The sequence below is a fragment of the Hippopotamus amphibius genome, chromosome 8 (genome assembly GCF_030028045.1).
Source record: "Hippopotamus amphibius kiboko isolate mHipAmp2 chromosome 8, mHipAmp2.hap2, whole genome shotgun sequence".
Lineage (NCBI taxonomy): Eukaryota > Metazoa > Chordata > Mammalia > Artiodactyla > Hippopotamidae > Hippopotamus > Hippopotamus amphibius.
In genome coordinates, this window is record NC_080193.1 from 76,191,953 (window position 1) to 76,210,343 (window position 18,391).

At 37.6% G+C, this 18,391-nt stretch overlaps 1 protein-coding gene across 8 annotated transcripts in view; it reads right to left on the reverse strand.

Moving 5' to 3' along the window:
• Positions 1-17,865, reverse strand: part of GIGYF2 (GRB10 interacting GYF protein 2) — a 143,129-nt gene extending 125,264 nt beyond the window's left edge. For 4 of the 8 annotated variants that reach the window (XR_009055005.1, XM_057744118.1, XM_057744114.1 and 1 more), the window contains exons 1-2: positions 14,526-14,595; positions 13,033-13,097 (exon numbers count right to left, since the gene is read on the reverse strand). The gene's annotated coding sequence lies outside the window, so the exon portion shown is untranslated. Of the gene's footprint in view, positions 1-13,032; positions 13,098-14,525; positions 14,596-17,806 lie in introns of those variants that run through there. The other 4 variants (XM_057744115.1, XM_057744116.1, XM_057744119.1 and 1 more) reach the window with 4 other exon arrangements.
• Positions 17,866-18,391: the final 526 nt, after the last annotated feature.

Below are 18,391 nucleotides of genomic sequence, written 5' to 3' on the forward strand. Positions count from 1 at the left end.
TGCAGTTAACTTCTTCTAAAATCTTAGCTGTGAAAAGGTGAAGAGAAATGAAGCAGAGCACAAAGAAACTTTCCACTTTTATTTTAGATGAAAATATCCTAATGGAAAAGTACTAATAGAATCAAAAAGTGAAGAAACAATTTAGCAAAAATATGATGGAAGTGAAGCTCTGAGAAGGCAGGATGGATGGGGGTTTCAGAGAACAAAAGGAAAAAAAATGTATGCCTATCCACTTGTGACAAGAGCAAAGTATGTCCAAATGACTTAAGATACCTTTTTCGTGGGGTTTTTTTCTTTTTCTGGGGGGGGAGGGGGGAGGAATAGTAAGTTGTGGGGAATTCACACTTGATGGCCTCAATTTTCTCAGCTAAGTAGACAAATGACAGAGTAGATGATAGGGTAAGGTTTGAGAAGAATGAAGAAATGTTATTTGCTAATAGTATTGTTTTTAAAAAAAAAACTTTAGGAATAATTATTCATTTAAAGAAATGTTAGATATTACAGAAAGTTCGCTCAGTTTCCCCTGATATAAACAACTTACATTACCACAGCACATCTGTCAAAACTAAGACACCAACGTTGGTACACCACTAGTAACTAAACTCAGATTTAATCAGTTTTCCCAACAATGTCCTTGTCCTGTTCCAGGATCTAACCCAGGACCCCACACTGCAGTTGGCTCAATCAATACGGAGATGGTAGCTATCTGCATGGTTGTGGGCTCCTTTCTCCAACTTAGCAGCCTGGGTACAGGGCAGAGAGAGCTGACAACAGCACTGAACCTAGGTTAGGATTTTGTCAACATAGTAAATGCAAGAATAATAGGGCAAAGTGGAGGATGCTGGCAAAAGTGTGATTGAGGCACAATGAGGAAGTAAAAACAAAAGGGAGTTTACAAATTTGAGATGTTGGTAACATCAAAAAGCAGGTATAGTAGGAATAAAAATGAAAGCACTAGAAGAATTAGAGATGGAGGTAAGTTAAGGAACCAGGAGCCTGGGAAGACTGGATGGGTCATCTCAGGGACTCTGAAGTAACTTCAAGATAATGGCAAAGAGAATAAAGAAGAAAATGAAGGATGATGCCACAGGGTCTATTATCTGATGATAATGAGGGGAACAGACAGTTTTATTGTCAGACAGCATGAACTTCAGAGGAACAGGGATTTTGCACAAAGAAGGATGAACAATGGCTAAAGTGAGGATATATAATCTATCATCTAAGCCAGAAAATGTTTGTGTGAAAGAAATATTAATAATTACAGAGACACAACAGGAGCATTTCAGGCTGAATGGTCATCCTAGTAAAGAAACAGAACAGGCATGTGAATGGAAGAGGAGGAAGATCCTGATGCTGTCTGCTGACTCACCTACCAGTGTACAGGCAAACTACTGATAACCTCAGAGGGATAAAGGGAGGGTAAAATTATCAGGGGAAGATGGGCTTCAGTTACATTAATAACACTGAAAAAACATCCTTTGAATAGCTTAACACATGGCAAGGTAATAACACTCTCAACCTCCCTCCTCTGGCCTTTACTCTCCTTTGGCTACTCCAATTCTAGGCATAAGAACCTCAGAGAAAGGTCTACCCTCAAATTTTAAACAGAGTTGACTTAAAAATAGCTGAGAGAATATTTCTACATAACTGCTATTTCAGACCCTGTCCATTATTCAAAATTCGTTATAAGTGAATTCAAGTAATATATTTCTTCTGCAATCAATACCAGGAAGTTGGTCTTCTTCGATAAACTGCATCCTGTGCCTGACAATGAATGTTATTTAATCTGGCCTGTCAACTTTTAAAAAACTCTAAGCTAAATCAGTCCTTACTAGCAATTATTTTATCTCTGATTACTAGTATATAATTATTTTTCTTTTTTTCTATATATTTTTCTAGTTTTCCTGACTTCTTCAGCTCCTATTTGGGACCTCGTCTATCACTCTGTGTGTGGGTGAGTACATGTTCATGCATGAAGAAAGAGAAGAAATCAACCTAGCTTTTCTTACTGTTGGGTCTGCAACAAAGAAAAGGGAGACTCTGGCCTCTCAGCTCTTAAGTTTACCATTTTCTCACAACCTGGCACCGTGTTGAGGAGCCAGATTGCGTGTGCATCTTCTCAGCACACATAATCACTATCAACATGAGGGAGCTACAGATCTACATAGTAAATTCTGTCTGGACAAAGACAGCCAGGAAAAGCCAAAGCAGAATCAAAATCCAGCATAATGGCTACTGTTCTACTCCGAAAGTGCTCCCAATATTGCTTCCCAGAAGAAGTCTTGATATACTGATTAGCTATCGTTATTCTACCAACAATTCAAAACATATAACCCTTTGAAAACATCCTGAATCTTTCTTACATAAATTATCTACTACTGCAAATCTCCCTTGCCTGGATATGTAAAAATTACCCAGAAAAAAAACATGGTAAACCTGGAATGAAGTCCAACCAGTACTACGCATAATCTGTCAAAAGACTAACACAAAATGAACACCAAGGAACCTTAATCTGCCTCCATCTTCCCAACCTCTATTTCCCAAAAGCAGAAAAAGGAACTACTCTCCTAGCACTCTGCACATGCACCAAATAAATACTTCTGTGCCCATTCCAACAACCATTTTTATCTTAGCTAGATCTGGATTCAGATAACACAAAATTGGGGAATTTCCCAACAGTCCAGGGGTTAGGACTCTGCTTTCACTGCTGAGAGCAAGGGTTCAATCCCTGGTCGGGGAACTAAGATCCCACAAGCCGTGGGGTGTGCCCCGCCCCCTCAAAAAAGATAACAAATTAATAACTCCATTTCAGCAAATTAGTTCAACTGCTTCAAGAAACAGTTTGGCAATATCTATTACATCTAAATATACACCTATCTGGTGATCCCACAATCTGCTGCTAGACATACACTCAGAAAATTTCTATTAAGAGTATAAGATATTCATAGTAGCTTTATTCATAACTACCGAAACCTGACATTTGGCTATTATGTTTACCAACACAAATGTCCATCAACAGGTGAATGAATAAACAAATATAGGGGAGCTTCAAGGTTGGTGAAGGTGTGGAAAGGATGGCTCACCAAAGAGCTGTGAAGCTCTGCACCCCTTCTCACATACCTTGCCCTACGCATTTCTTCCATCTGGCTTTTAATGAGTTAGGTAACATCATTAATAATGAGACAAACCGACACCATGTGCCTCCTGATGTAATACACTAAGAAGGACACAGCATCACTTGTGTTACATTCCTGACAATAATGCATAAACTGAAATTAATCTTGAAAAAAATTAGATAAGCGCAAATTGAATAGACATAAAATCTATCAACCATAGTCACCAAAAATACCAAGGTCATAAAAAGACAAAGGCTGAAGAACCATCCCAGGTTAAGAGAGACTACAGAGATATAAAAACTTAAGTGCAGGGAATTCCTTGGCAGTCCAGTGGTTAGGACTCCGTGCTCTCATTGCCGAGGGCCCATGTTCAATTCCTGGTCGGGGAACTAACAAGCCGCACAGCATGGCCAAAAAAAAAAAGAAAAAAGAGAAAAAAAAGAAACCCAAAACTAAGTGCAAGTATGATTCCTAATTCCATCCTGAACCAGCAGAAAATATGCTATAAGACACATTAGAGACATAAATAGAATAACTTGAATAGGAGTTATGGATAAGACAATGGTATTGTATCAATGTTACTTTTTTATGATTCTGAAATTTTTACTGTGATTATGCAGAAGAATGTTCTTATTATTAGAAAATAACACTGAAAGTTTAGAGGAAAAGGAGCATGAGGTTTGTAATGGACTCTCAAATGGAACAGAAAAAAATTACATAAATTTAAAATTATATTTAAAATTATATACACATATGTGTATGTAAGGAGAAAGCAAAAAGAAAACAAAACATAAAGCAAATACAAGGAAATGTTAAAAACTGGTGACCAGGAAATTCCCTGGCAGCCCAGAGGTCAGGACTCCATGCTTCCACGGCAGGGGGCACAGGTTCGATCCCTGGCTAGCAAACTAAGTTCCAGAATGTTGCGTGGCCGAGGGGGGTGGGTGGTACTGATGACCTAACTGGGTGCAGGGCATATGGAAAATCTAAGCAATTTTTTGCAACTTTTCTGTAAGCTTGAAATTATTTCAAAATAAAAATTTTTTAAATTGTAGTATATTTATACAACAAAATACCAACAAAGAATATACCCAGAGAAAACCATAATCCAAAAAGAAACATGTACCATAATGTTCTTTGCAGCACTATTTACAATAGCCAGGACATGGAAGCAACCTAAATGCCCATCAATAGATGAGTGGATAAAGAAGATGTGGCATATATATACAATGGAATATTACTCAGCCATAAAAAGGAATGAAATGGAGCTATATGTAATGAGGTGGATAGACCTAGAGTCTGTCATACAGAGTGAAGTAAGCCAGAAAGAGAAAAACAAATACTGTATGCTAACTCATATATGGAATCTTAAAAAAAAAAAAAAAAAAGGTACTGATGAACCCAGTGACAGGGCAGGAATAAGGATGCAGATGCAGAGAAGGGAATGGAGGGCACGGGAGAAGCTGGGACAAAGTGAAAGAGTAGCACAGACATATATACACTACCAACTGTAAAAGAGATAGCTAGTGGGAAGTTGCTGTATAACAAAGGGAGATCAACTCGATGATGGATGATGCCTTAGAGGGCCAGGACAGGGGAGTCGCGGGAGGCAGGGGATATGGGGATATAAGTAAAATACAGCTGTTTCACTTTGGTGTACCTCAAAAGCTGGTACAAGAGTGTAAAGCAATTATATTCCAATAAAGAGCTTAAAAAAAAAAAGAATAAAATAATTCAATCTCAAAAAAAAAAAGAACCAACTACTGGTAACTGCAGCAATAGTGCATGAATCTCAGACATGTGTCCAGCAAAAGAAGCCAGCCAACAGTGATTAAGAATCCGCCTGCCAATGCAGAGGTCACGGGTTCGATCCCAGCTCCAGGAAGATCCCACATGCCGCGGAACAACTAAGCCCGTGTGCCAAAAAAAAAAAAGAAGCCAGCCACCAAAGAATATATACTGTATGATTCCTTTTATAATGTTCAACAGGTAAAATAATCAATTTTGACAGATGTCAGAACATTGCTCATCATGGAAGTAGGGACTACTTACTGGCAAGGAGAAGAGGGAATCTTTTGGGGCACTAGAAATGCTCAGTATCTTGATTTGGGCGGTGATCACAAAACTATATACATACGTAAAAAATTTTCCAACTATACACTTCATATTTTGCACATATTTACTTATACTTTACACTTCAATTTAAAAAAGGTTAAAATAAACCATAAATGGTTTAGCTAGGAGAAAAAAAACAGTACAATTAAAAATATTTTAATGGACATGAAGCAAACTATTTTCAATGCAAATCTTCTGATAACATTAAATTCACTCCCTACTTAAATTTGTCAAAAAAATTTATACCACTATCATGATGAAATAATCCATAAATCTGTCAACTCTTTTAAGACCATAAACAAGTCCACATTCAAATGAAGCAAAACTCAGTCACTAGGCTACAATATGTAGGTCTCAGATGCATTTTTTTCAAACTTCAGAAAAAGGCTAAGTAAAACAATGAAAAGGTTCAAACATGAGAGGGGAACCACATATACCACATCACTTATAATTGTAAAAGACTGTAAGCAATCTTGTAAAAACAGCACATTCACTCAACAGACTACAGGTACAATAACGTCTGCACACAAGAGTGTAATTACACATACAGTCATCCCTTAGTACCCAAGGGGGACTGGTTCCAAGACTCTCTGCAGATACCAAAATCCAGGGATGTTCAAATCCTTTACACCTGGCCCTCCACATCCAAGAAATGGAACCAAGAGAAGGCCAACTGTATGTCATAAATAGACAAAGAGAAAACAGAAATAAAGAAATGTTCATGAGGTGGGATTAATGATTTTTTCTATTTTCATAATCTGCAGTAATATTCTTCAATTACTTTTATAACAAAGTATATTTTAACTCCCACAAAAAGTGTTTGCCTCCCCTGTTCGAAGTACTTTTACAACCACAACATAAAATGTCAAAGAAAGTTAATTTCTTTTAAATATTAACTCAGTCTAAAAAACAATTTTAAGGTACAAAAATAAAAGGAAATTCTCCTCCCATCTATTACAGCAGAAAACACCTTTTCCTTCTGCACCCATCTGTATGATACCAGATTTCTTCATTTTTAAACATGTAAACTTTTTAAAATAATTTTTAAAATATGATCTGTTAACACATCTACTAATGATAAAACTTAATGAAGCAAAATTAGGCTTCCATTATTCACTTTATTACTAAACATTTATCCTAAAGAACAAAGAACTCCCCTTCCTCCCCAGGAAGTCAGAATTGTCTACATCTGTCTGCATCACATATTATTATACGAAACTTTGTAAAATACTATTTATTTCTATGTTAATTATTCTTTTCATGGAATATCTTCAAAAGAATTATAGATGCTCTGTTGGCTTTTCTCCTCATCCAAAAAAGAATTTAAATTCGTAATTTACAGTGCTGAAATAAACACTGCAATCCAGCACAATCTGAATCACTACCCACTGCCATGAAACTAAGGTCAGCTTTATTCCTAACAGCCCCAAAGCAACATAAATGGATAAATAAATACTATAATGACCATACCTTGGAATATTCTCATCAATAAAAACACCTAATTACTGATACATGCAGCAACATGGATGTATCACAAATATTATGCTGAGCAAAAGAAGCCAGGCCCAAAAAGAATAAATACGGAATAATTCCATTTACATAAAATTGTAGAAGAGGCAAAATTATCTATAGTCACAGAAAACACATCACTGGTGGGAGAGGGGAAATGACTGCAAAAAAGCAGGAGGAAAGTTCTGGGGGTGATGAACATATTACATATCTTGATTGTGGTTATGGTTAACAAATATATACACCTCTCAAAACTCATCAAGATGTACACTTAATATAAGTATACTTAAAACGAAGGCATTTTATTGTATGTAAATTAAACCTCAAAAAATTAATTTTTAAAAAGGCAAAGCTTACTAAAACAAGACTGCCTCCCTCAAAAAGCAATGCATTCCAAGGCTAACATTTTATACTTCTTTTATGTTTAACTGCCTTTCCTTAAATCTATTAAAATAGATGTTAAATAAAGTTTTGGATAATATTTAAAACTGAGAAACACTCTATAGAACCGTACCATCTTATATAGTACCCATTAACCACATGTGGCTATGTCGTTAAATAAATTAAAATTTAAAATCTAGTTCCTCAAGGGGGAGGGAGGAGAGTAACTTTACAGTGGACAAACCTGACAAAGTATAACAGTCAACCAAGTATCAAAGTCAATATTAACAGTGATAAATCAGTACATGCTCTTGATATGATGTGATGAAAACAGCACTTTATCCCTGTGGTCGTCCTCCCCAGAACCCACGACCCATAACTAGGAGAAAAACATCAGACAAATTCAAACAGAGAGGCATTCTACAAAATACTTAACCAATACTCAAAATTGTCAAGATCATTAAAAACAGGGCAGTCTGAGAAACTATCACAGCCAAGAGGAGTCGATGGATACCTGACTAAATGTAATGTGATGTCCTGGATGGGATCCTGAAATAGAAAAAAAGACTCAGGAAAACTAAGGAAACCTGAATAAACTATGGACTTAGTTAATAAGCAATACTGGATAATTAATTGTAACAAATGGACAACAGTAATGTAAGATGTTAACAATACAAAAACATGGGAGCGCTCTGTACTGTATCTTCTCAGTTTCTCTATGAATCTAAAACTGTTCTTAAAAACAAAATTAAAATAAGAGCACGTCAGCTGTAATAAAAAAAAGGAAAGGTTTTTTTACATTTTAAAAAATGCATTTCCCTCAGTCACACTAACCACATGTCAAATGCTCAACAGTCACAGGTGGCTAGTGGGTATGGTATTTGACAGTGCAGATTTATAGAACATTTCCACCATAGCAGAAAATTCTGTTGGACAGCACTGGTGTAGAAGACTATTTCTATTGGATCATCTTAGAAGAGTATTTTATAACTGATTGCAACTTATGAATAAATCTGTATCTACCCAGAATTAAAAACCCTCACTGAAATCTAAAAATTCTCAACGATGTGTTTATCCCAGTTTCTATTTCAAACAATTACTTTTCTTCGAAAATGCCTTTTAAAAGTCAACATAATATCAACATATATAAATGTAATAGTGAAAAACATTCCACTCCCCAGAGAAGCAATTCTCCAAAACTCTTTCAAGATATCCAAGCTGTCAAAACTGTTAAAACTAAGATATTCTTCGCATTTTTCACTATGTTGGCACTGCACTAATCATGGGTAAAACTGCTGTCACCTTAGCATCATTCAAATTAATAGCGCCAAACTATGCTAGTAGGCACTGTATTCTTCACTGCCATGTGTCATATATTCACAAGAGTTAAAAAAAAAAGCCAGGTTTACTTAAGAATGACCTTGATAAAGCAGTAAAAACTACTATTTTGTTAAACTTTCTAATATTCTTAATGTGAGGAAATGAGAAGTATATACATAAAGCACTTCCACTGCATACCAAAGCCTCAGAGAAAGGCACTTATGTGACAGCTTTGAGTTACAAGCTCAACTAGCTACTTTTGTTCATGAAACATCATATTGACTTGAAAGAGCTGACACACAAAACTATTCCGACCTGGGTACACAGCAAACATTTTTTTCAAAAATGAACAAAATGAGACTATCACTTTAAGGAAAACAGTTGGTAGTACTTGCTGCCAATTATAAAACCTGAGGTTTCAAGCAAAAGTTAAAATTTTAGAAAACTTCTATTCACTACCATGAGCATGGCGGGTTTTTCTAGTACTTATACTTTTCCAATAAGTAAAGGCTTTTCTGGTGGGTGTCGATACTGTGTTTTTTGATACATTATAAAATATCCATTCAATGCACAAGACAGACCAATAGATTTTAATGTAATGGAATATGAAAGTGCATTGATAAAATTCAAATTTCACATTGCAACTAACCTTTAAAAATTACTACTTGTCAAATTTTAGTGTAATATCAAACAAAATCTGCAATTATCTGAAAAAGCTCTTAAAATATTCCTCCCTTTTCCAACTACATACACATCTTCGTGAGAATATCCTTCAATAGACTTCAATTAATGTAATAAACAGCAACGGATTGAATGCAGAAGCAGCTATGAGAATCCAGCTGCCTTCTATAAAGCAAGACATAAAAAGCAATTTGTGAAAAGGTAAAACAGTGTCACTCTTTTCAGCAAATTTTTTTAGAAATGTTTTAGAAAATAAGTATTTTTCATTAAAAACATATTTATGTTAACACGTAAAGAAATTATTGCTATTTTTAAATAAATTAATGAATCATTTTAAATTTCTCAATGTGATAAAGATAGATATAACTGAAAAACCAAAAGCTCTTTGGGGTCCTCTAACTCTTAAGAAGGTAAAGGAGTCCTAAGATCAAAAAGTTGAGAACATCTATCTCAGAGTAAGAGGAAAAAATGACAAAAGAACTACATAAATTAACAGAACAAATGAACATACATATCCTGGAAAGCATATCAAAAGGCATAAAATATCCCAGACAACAAGAACACCAAGATCCAAATGTGACACTTATTCAAAAAGTACTTAGGGTTTTAAAAATGTATCTTTTCTAAGGACAGAGAAACTTTCCACATTGTGAAATTTACTTTATGATTTCCTGATTGCCCCTACCACTAGGCTGTAAGTCCCAAGAAGATAGGACCTTGGGTGTTTTGCTCACCACTATGGCTAGCCTAGCACTTGGAACAAAGCAGGTATTCAAATATTTGTTGGATTGAAAACAAAAAAAAAAAAGATAAAAGACTTAAAAACAGAACCCACTGAGGTCTCTATCCAAATTATAAAGATGACATTTTACAATCAAAATGTATTTACATAGCAATAGCAATCATAACCGCTATCATTCATCAAAGGCCTATTTACTATGTGCCAGGCATTGTATCGGGCGTTTTAGACTCTTAATTCCCAAATCACCATGCAATATACTTTACAGTAAGGAAAAGAAGCCTCCAAGAGGTTAACTTTTTTATCTAAAGTTACAGGTAATAAGTGACAGAAAATTAAACCCACATTTCTCTGCTTAATGGCCACAGGCTTTTTCTCTACATATTGATGTAGTGCTCAATACTGCTTGGTTACCGTTTTCTTTTTTTTTTTCCATTTCCTTGCAGTTTTCAGAGGAATTCGTTTTCTGTCACTTTTCTCCTTTTTCCAATCTCCCACTCTTTTCCACTATCCTCCAACTTCTACCCCTTTGCATCATTCAATTAAGCAATACAGTGAGCCCTCTGGTTGGGGAAGATTATATATTCTTATAACACACTATCAGAAACTTCATTAACAATGGCAGAAGTAGTATAAAAGGTTAGAGTGTCAGATTTCAGAACATGAATTAAGGCTCTGACCCACTGATCTTGCAAGATGGCTTCATCCAGTTACTCAACTGGCCACGGTTAGGGTAACAACATCTCAATTCCCAAAGCGCTTAACCATAAAATTCCCTGGATGTAACCATCTCAAGGACTGAGCCACGATTTACCAATTATTAAGTACCAAGACAGTACCTCTGCCAGTTTTTTGTCAGTCTCTGCACCCAAAGGACCAATACTGAAGAGACCAGAGCTCCCAAGACTTCCACCAGGTTCAGAACAACTACACTAAAAGGAGCTTTGTTCCCAAAGAACATATTGGCCATAATATCACTACCAGAAAAGCTATTACTGTCATTCTCCCCACTTCTCCTGAACAATATATAAATGTTTCCCTTCTTCTCCCCCTTTGGGTGAAAGGAGAATAAAATTAGCAACCAGTGAACTATTCAAGGAAAAATTACAATGCCATAAATATTACCGTATCATTTGATAATCTCATCACAAGCCAATCTTTTCCAGAGAGGGATCCCCAGAGCCTGCGAAAGTTTTACACTGATTATGCAGCAATCTTTTTAAGCCTCACAAAGCCCTGAAAATGCCTTACCTCAACATTCAGATTAAAGAAAATGTACAATATGAGAAAGGACTCTTCTATCTTAAAAATGAATTTAGCTGCAATCCGCTAAAGAAAACTTGGCTGAAAAAAGAAATCAAAGGAAGTCAAATCTGTGGTCTGTCATTCCATACATCATTCTATAATAGATCACTTTTATTAGTAATCCCTATGCTTTGCATCAAAATCTCAATATACTAATAAACTAATGTAAGATTTGAGTAATAAAAAATGACTTAAGCAATTAGATGTCACCAAGTACATACAAGCTACAAACAAAAATAAATAGGACTTCAAAATGCTCCATTTAAAAAAAAGTTTGCTTCAGTATTACCTAATAATTCTAGTATACAAAAACATGTAATACAAAGTTTACATGTAATACAAAGTTTATACTGTCTCCCTGATCAGTGAAAAGTGAAAGTCCCTGCTACCACTCAAATAATATGAATATAGATTCATATATACAAGTCCTAAAAATAAATTAATTAAAAAAAGTTCCCACATGAAAAAAAAAAAGGCATATCAACATTAAAGTGAGTTGTTAAAACATAAATATATTCTACTAAATTTTTTCAAATTCTGTCCAAATAAACATTCAAGTAATAATAATAATTAAAAAAAAAAAAAGAAGTCCTACCCTTCAAATTCTCTATGGCTTCCTCATACTCAAGTGTTACTTAATATTGTAAAAAGTATACAGAAATTAAAATTTATAAAAGCAATCAATGAAAAATAATCAACGAATTTTTCCACAAACTAAGCCTCTTATTTGCTTATGTTCATTTACTGAACCTTTATTCCAGATAGTCCTCTGAACCCCCAAATCAAGAAGCTCTGTTACATATGGACACCAAGTGGTGAAAGTGGGGGCAGGGGTTGGGGTGGGATGAATTGGGAAATTGGGATCGCCATACCTACATTACTAATGAGAAAAAAAATATCAAATTGTACACTTTAAACATATGCAGCTTATTGTATGTCAATTATATCTCAATAAAAGTTCCTAAAAAAAAAAAAAGGTTTGTTAAAACACTATACTAGGAAGTTCCAAGAACACTTGGTGAGACCTACTAGGCCCCATTCACCAAATGATACATACATTCTAACTCTTCAGGACAGGTGAATTGAAACTGCCAAGATAGATACAGGAAGTTTTTCTAAGAAAGGAAAAACATTTAGAGGCTTCTGTGGGATTCTGCCTAGAAAAGGCAACATTCCACCTTCTCCGAGACTTGCCCCCACTCTTACCAGTGGGACCTTTCAAGACCCCAACTCCACAGCCACACTAATTGGACCAATAATGGAAATTTGGACCAAGTTCAACCAGTCAAATTTTCCCTCCCAGGAATCTGAAATGGGGACACTGAGCTATTAACCAGTTGGCTAGTGGCACCAGAGCCTGAGTTTATATGTGGCTCCAAAAATGAAGTGGCAGTTTTCATCTGTTTTTATTAAAGCAGAGAAGGCCAGAGCATAGAAAGACAACTAAAGCAGGATATAAAAAGACAAGAGATGACACCTACTGGCCAGCAAGGAGAAAAGTGCTCTCTGGACTACCATGTCTCCTGAATGCTTCCCAGTATCTGGTTCATGTCCTTCATGAAGCCAACTGCTCTTGGGTTCCTTAAGGTACCACCTTACCCCTCCCCTCAAAGCACTCCTCTTCCTGTTTCATGCCATCAAAAAATCATTATGACAATTTAAGACACAAATTCACACCAGGATCAATGCAGAAAGGATATGATTATTCTTATAGTTCATAAGGGATCTGAGCAGTAACAGAGAAGTTGTTTCTAACCACTATCTATAACTTCAGGAGAAATAATAGGACAAAAATAACCAAAGCCTTAAAACAAAAATTATCTGTTTGCATAAGCCCTCAGCTTTGTGCTTCCTTTCAAAACTCACCTTTCAAAAGTTCTGCTGGTTCACAGCAGGAGGTTTGAGCACACTATGTTCAGGTCCTTTTAACACTGTAAATAACAAAAGTATTAATGTAAATGACCCAGCAATCTCTTAGGAAAATTTAAAAACACAATTTTTATCATGAATATATTTTACAAGAAACGGATTCCAAATCTGGTTAAAATATTAGAATCACCTGATATGCTTATAATCTAGATTCCCTGTCCTAACCTCTAAAGAGTCTCTCTCAATAGCTCTGGAATGGGACTGAAAAATATATTTTCTTAACCGAAGTTCTAAGGCATTCTGATGAAGTTAACAAATGAGCCCCACTATAGGGTTTCAGGAAATGATTATTTTAAGGTTTTCATTCAAAACTACATTACAGGGATTCGGTATTAACTTTTTTAACATATCTGATAGAAAAATGACAGCCAGTAAGAGAGCAATACAACATGTACCCTATGCAAATAATCAACAAACCCCAAGATGTATGACCACTGTCAAAATGTCCAAGGAGCAAAGCTCCAGATATGCTTTCAGTTGCAAAATCACAACCTTCTTTTAATGCTCTGATGAGACAATATCTTAAAAATCCACAAGATGGTGATATTTCAAGTGACAAGGAGTGGACTGAAACAATAGCTTCAAGTGATTTCTAAGCTAAAATCAAACGATGCTTTGAAGGCTGCTACTAAAGAGTCAAAAAAACAATAATTAAAAATTAAAGTTGACAATTTTACTAACAGCAGGAAAGCAACTTGAGAAAGCCACTTCCACCTTTGATTTAGTTTTGCAAAAAAGTACCCATGTTACAATGTCCAAAAGGTCATCCAACTTTATCTACTGCACTCTACTTTTTATAAGAGCAAGCCGAAGCAAAAGAGGGAGAACTAGGTAATAAAACAAACTCTTCTCTGGGCCTAACTCAAGAGAACAAGCTCTAGGATCTCCTATTATTATAAGTATAAATAAAGTTCAAGTTCAATGAAACCGTACTTAAGAAAATATTAAACTGTGTTCTTTACTTAATAACTTGAGGTACAGAAGTATATCATACTCTGAAAATACTTTTGTGAAATTAATTTTGGCCACTTAAGAGAATATTGTTTTGTTTTTCAAACCCCTCCCCTCTTCTCCCTCAACCTCAAACAAGCATTATGGGCAATTCAACAAAGGTATTCCTGTATAGTTAATCTAATATATCTCTCAGTCATCTGAGAGCAGAAAAAATGAAAAAATGCTACCCTGGTCAAGAAATATTAGGAGTCTAACTATAAGTAAATTTGTCTGTGGAATAAAAATCTACTTATACTTTTAAAGACATGAAATTCTTCAGGGCATTAAAAATAAAAGGAAATCTTAGGACTTGATCACCATAAAATCCTAGTGGGGGTTAAGGGAGGGAAAAAAAACTTGGGTTCACAGTCTTACAACAATGACCAAATAATGTTAAGGTAATCCAAATCGCTGAAGAAGATAGACATTGAACTTGCCTCTAATATACCTGGATTAACGCCAACATAGGCTGTAGATTCAACCTAATGAGACTGGTCCCACTATAATCTATAAGAAATAGAATAAAACAGACAGTACTGAAAATTTAGTCATTCGGGCTAACAGAGAACTCCAAATGAAGTCAGTCTTCGAAAATGGCACAAATCAAAGATGCTTATAAGGGTAAGGATAAACGGGACAGTAATAATCTCATCACCCAAAATGGTTCTCCCAGATAGCAATCACTATCAACAGTATCATCTTCCAGTGTGAAGGTCAATAAAAAAAATAGACAAATGGAATATTAAAATGCAGAGTCATGAGAACAAATGAGCTGATATGACATCAAAGACACTGTAATTTGGAACTGTCATTTCAAAAACTCAACAAAGGAACAAGAGAGAGAAATGCAATTCATTAAAACACTATCTCCTCACTAGCATCACTATGTCTCCTCTTGGCCAAGGAGCTTCACTCACACCCTGAAGTTGTAATTCCTAACTTCTCATGATTTTCAGGCAAGCCAAGACAAATTCTTTTTCATATATGCAACTCACCAACAAAAGCATTTCAAAACCAAAATATTAAATTCCTCAGGTGAATTAAAATGAAAGAGGACATATGAAAGCTCAGTAATAAAAAAAAATGGAGATAAGCTGAAAGAAAATCAGTAAAATTTTTTTTCCAAAAAAAAGTCTACTAGTATAAAATTAATTGAAGAACTAGTACAAAAGGTCAAAGCCGAGGAAGAAAATACTCATCACAAAAAGTTTCTACACATGTAAAACGCTATAAAAGATACAAAAACAAGTTAGTAGAGCAGTCCCTAGGGAATTTAAAACTAGGCTAGATGGCATAGAAATCATTAAGAGGAATTCGTTACCACTTAAAACAACGTGAGTTATTACACTTCCTCCAGGTTATATTCCTTAATCACCTGTGACTAAATGTCAAAAGAAATTCATTTCCCTACATTTTCAAATATTCTGAAATATTTCAAAGATCCTCTTCTCAGAAAGCAATTTCTTTTGAAAAATCCTTTTATCATCAATCTCATTTAAAAACTTTTACTTTTGAGAAAGCTATTTCATGACAATTTCCTGAAATACATTATATGAGTATCCTGATTTTTCCAAACTGGGGTGGGGAAGGCTGTCAAACTGGGGGAAAGGCGTTGGGCATAAATGGCCCAAATCTGCAGACTGATTTCCCTTTCTAAGAGTCACAAGAGGTGTGGAAAAAGATTCAAGGACAACTGAATAACCCCACTCATGTTAGGACCAATGAGCTGGGTACACAATTCCTACTAGGTTCCCTCCTGATTGTGCCTCTCTGGCTAGACTGGCCTCCATACTCTTCCCAGCCACACCTGATCTGCTCCCACTTCAGTTTCTGCCTCAGGGTCTTTGCCCTCACTTCCCTAGCCTCGAGCATTCCTCCTCCACAGAGCTACAGGTATAGATATTTACCTGTCTCAGGTCTTCCCTCAAATATTAGCTTTTCCCCAGGCTCTCCCAGGGCACTCCACCTAAAATTAACCCCTCCCCTAACTCCCTATTATCCTATTACCCTGTCTCATTTTTTCCCACATCACTTATCACTACACTATATATCTTACCTAAGTATGTACTTATCTGTCTAGGAATGAGCTCCATGGAAACAGTAATTTTGGGTCTGTTTTGCTCCCAGCACCCAATAGTGTAGCAGGATCTCAATATTTTTCAAAAAAATAAATGCAGAAAGAATAAATGAATGGAAGCACATAGACCCTTCTACCTCCTCAGTCTCAAAATTCTAAAATGCTTTGTCGAGTATAGAAAAAGTTCAAAACCCTTTCTTTTCTAGTGAATCACCACCATCACCAGTGTATTCCCCAGTATTAAATGTCAAAAGGACTATGTGATATTCTTCCAGATACATGTCACTTTTTTTTTTCTAGTGTCTTCTACTGATGTCAACATTTGATGTAACAAGAAAGTACATATTCCAGTTTGAGCACTCTGAACGCTGCTACACTAATTAAAACACATAAAAACATCAACGAATGAGACAAAGCATTTGTATTCTAACCAAGATAGACAAACTCTGAAAGGCCAGAGCTACAAATATCAGAAGGATGAAAGTTAATGTTCAGAAACGATGACAATTTTTTTTTAATCTAGGAAACCATTAGATTCTAAAAAATAAATACTATGTAAGGAAAGAGTATCCCATGAATACACACTGGGAATCAAAACTGCAAATAATCCAAGGTATTTAACATTGAATAAGTATAATCGAAGGTATACAACACTGGATAAGAAGCTGTTCGCAGGTTCTGGCCCCTTCCTCAATTTCTTGCAAGTTAAACTGAAATACTTACCTTTCTTACAGAGAAATTAGGTGTGCTTAAGTGCTCTCTCAGGCAAAGAAATTATAAAAAATTAAAAAACAAAACAGTGCTAGATAAATGCAAAGCAACGTTACTGCTTCCCGAACACGGTCATACAACCTGCTTCTTTATACCCCTTTCCCTGGTCGCTTGGTTTATGTTTCAGCCATAAAACTGAAATATTCTGAGGGCTTCGTGGGGAACTGCTGTCACTTAAGTATAATGCCCACTTCAACCTGATGTGAACGTTCGGGTCCCAAAGCTGCCATGGGTTCTACTTTCCCAACCTCCGTCCTCGGTTCCGAGCATGGCTCCACCTGGCTTCAGGCCTGGTCCAGACTCAGTCCTCTCGCCACGGAAGGAGTCTCCCCAGTATAGATGCTCGGTGAGGAAGGCAAAGGCGCATCTCCCAGAGGCCAGGTGTGGGGAGGAGCGCGGGCAGCAGCAGCTGTCTGGCCGCAGCAGCTGTTACCCCGGACACCCCGAGGTTGCGCGGGTGGCTGGCCCCGAGCAGGTAGCGGAAGGCGAGCCCTCTGGTCCTAAGTAAGCCGGCCTGACACTGTCCACCCCACCACCCTCTTCCCTGCCTCGGCTCCCCCTACGATGCCAACGAGCCCCGAAGAAGAAGAGCTCTCCAGCTGGGCGGCCGAGACGCGCCCGGGCCCGGCGTGACCCCGTTCGGGGAGGTGGCTCCCTCCGGCCCCGCACCTGACCTGTCCCCTCGCCAGACGCCCGAGCCGGCCGCGGCGGCTGCCGGGCGGCCTGGGGGTGTCCATGCGGCTGGGCCGGGTCAGGCCGGGGCGGCGGAGACGCGAACGCAGGCGGCAGGCCCGAGAGACCCGGGCGGGACGGCGGAGCCGGGGCGTCGAGCGGAGCCGGGCAGGGGAGCGAGACCCACTCGCTGGTTACCTGCGGTCCGGGACAGCGAATCTCTCAGAACCCAAACCAGTCCTCAGCCTCAACAACACAAGATGGCCGACACGTCGCCACGCACGTCACGTGACAGCGCGCTCGCTTCGCCACGCCCCCTGCTCCGCTTTCGCCCCGCCTCACCTCCCTCCCAGCTCCTCCAGCCTCCCACGACATCCTTCCTTTCCGCTGCCCCGCTCCCCTCTTCCCCGGACACGCCCCTGCCGGAGCCCCGGATGTCAGGCTGGAGGAGGGCGGGGCCGCGGTAGGGCGCAGGCGCATGCGTCTCCCTTGGCCCGAGCTCGGTGCCTGCCCTTGAGTTGAGTAGAGTTGGTGTCCACAGTTGGATCTGGGCCAAGTAACATGTGACTCACCGTCCTATGTGCCCAATCCAGAGCCCACTGGCAGTTCAGAAAGCTCTGCATCATTTAGGAGCTGATTTTTCACACCAGAACTTTTCCACAGGTTTTCATCCAGCATTTTCCTGCCCGTTTGCCATCCTAGAGAAAACGGGGAAGTGACAAAAGCTGAAGTTCAAACCAGTTTGTCTGCTTGTTAACGGTTGTGGTAGAACTGGGAATTCAT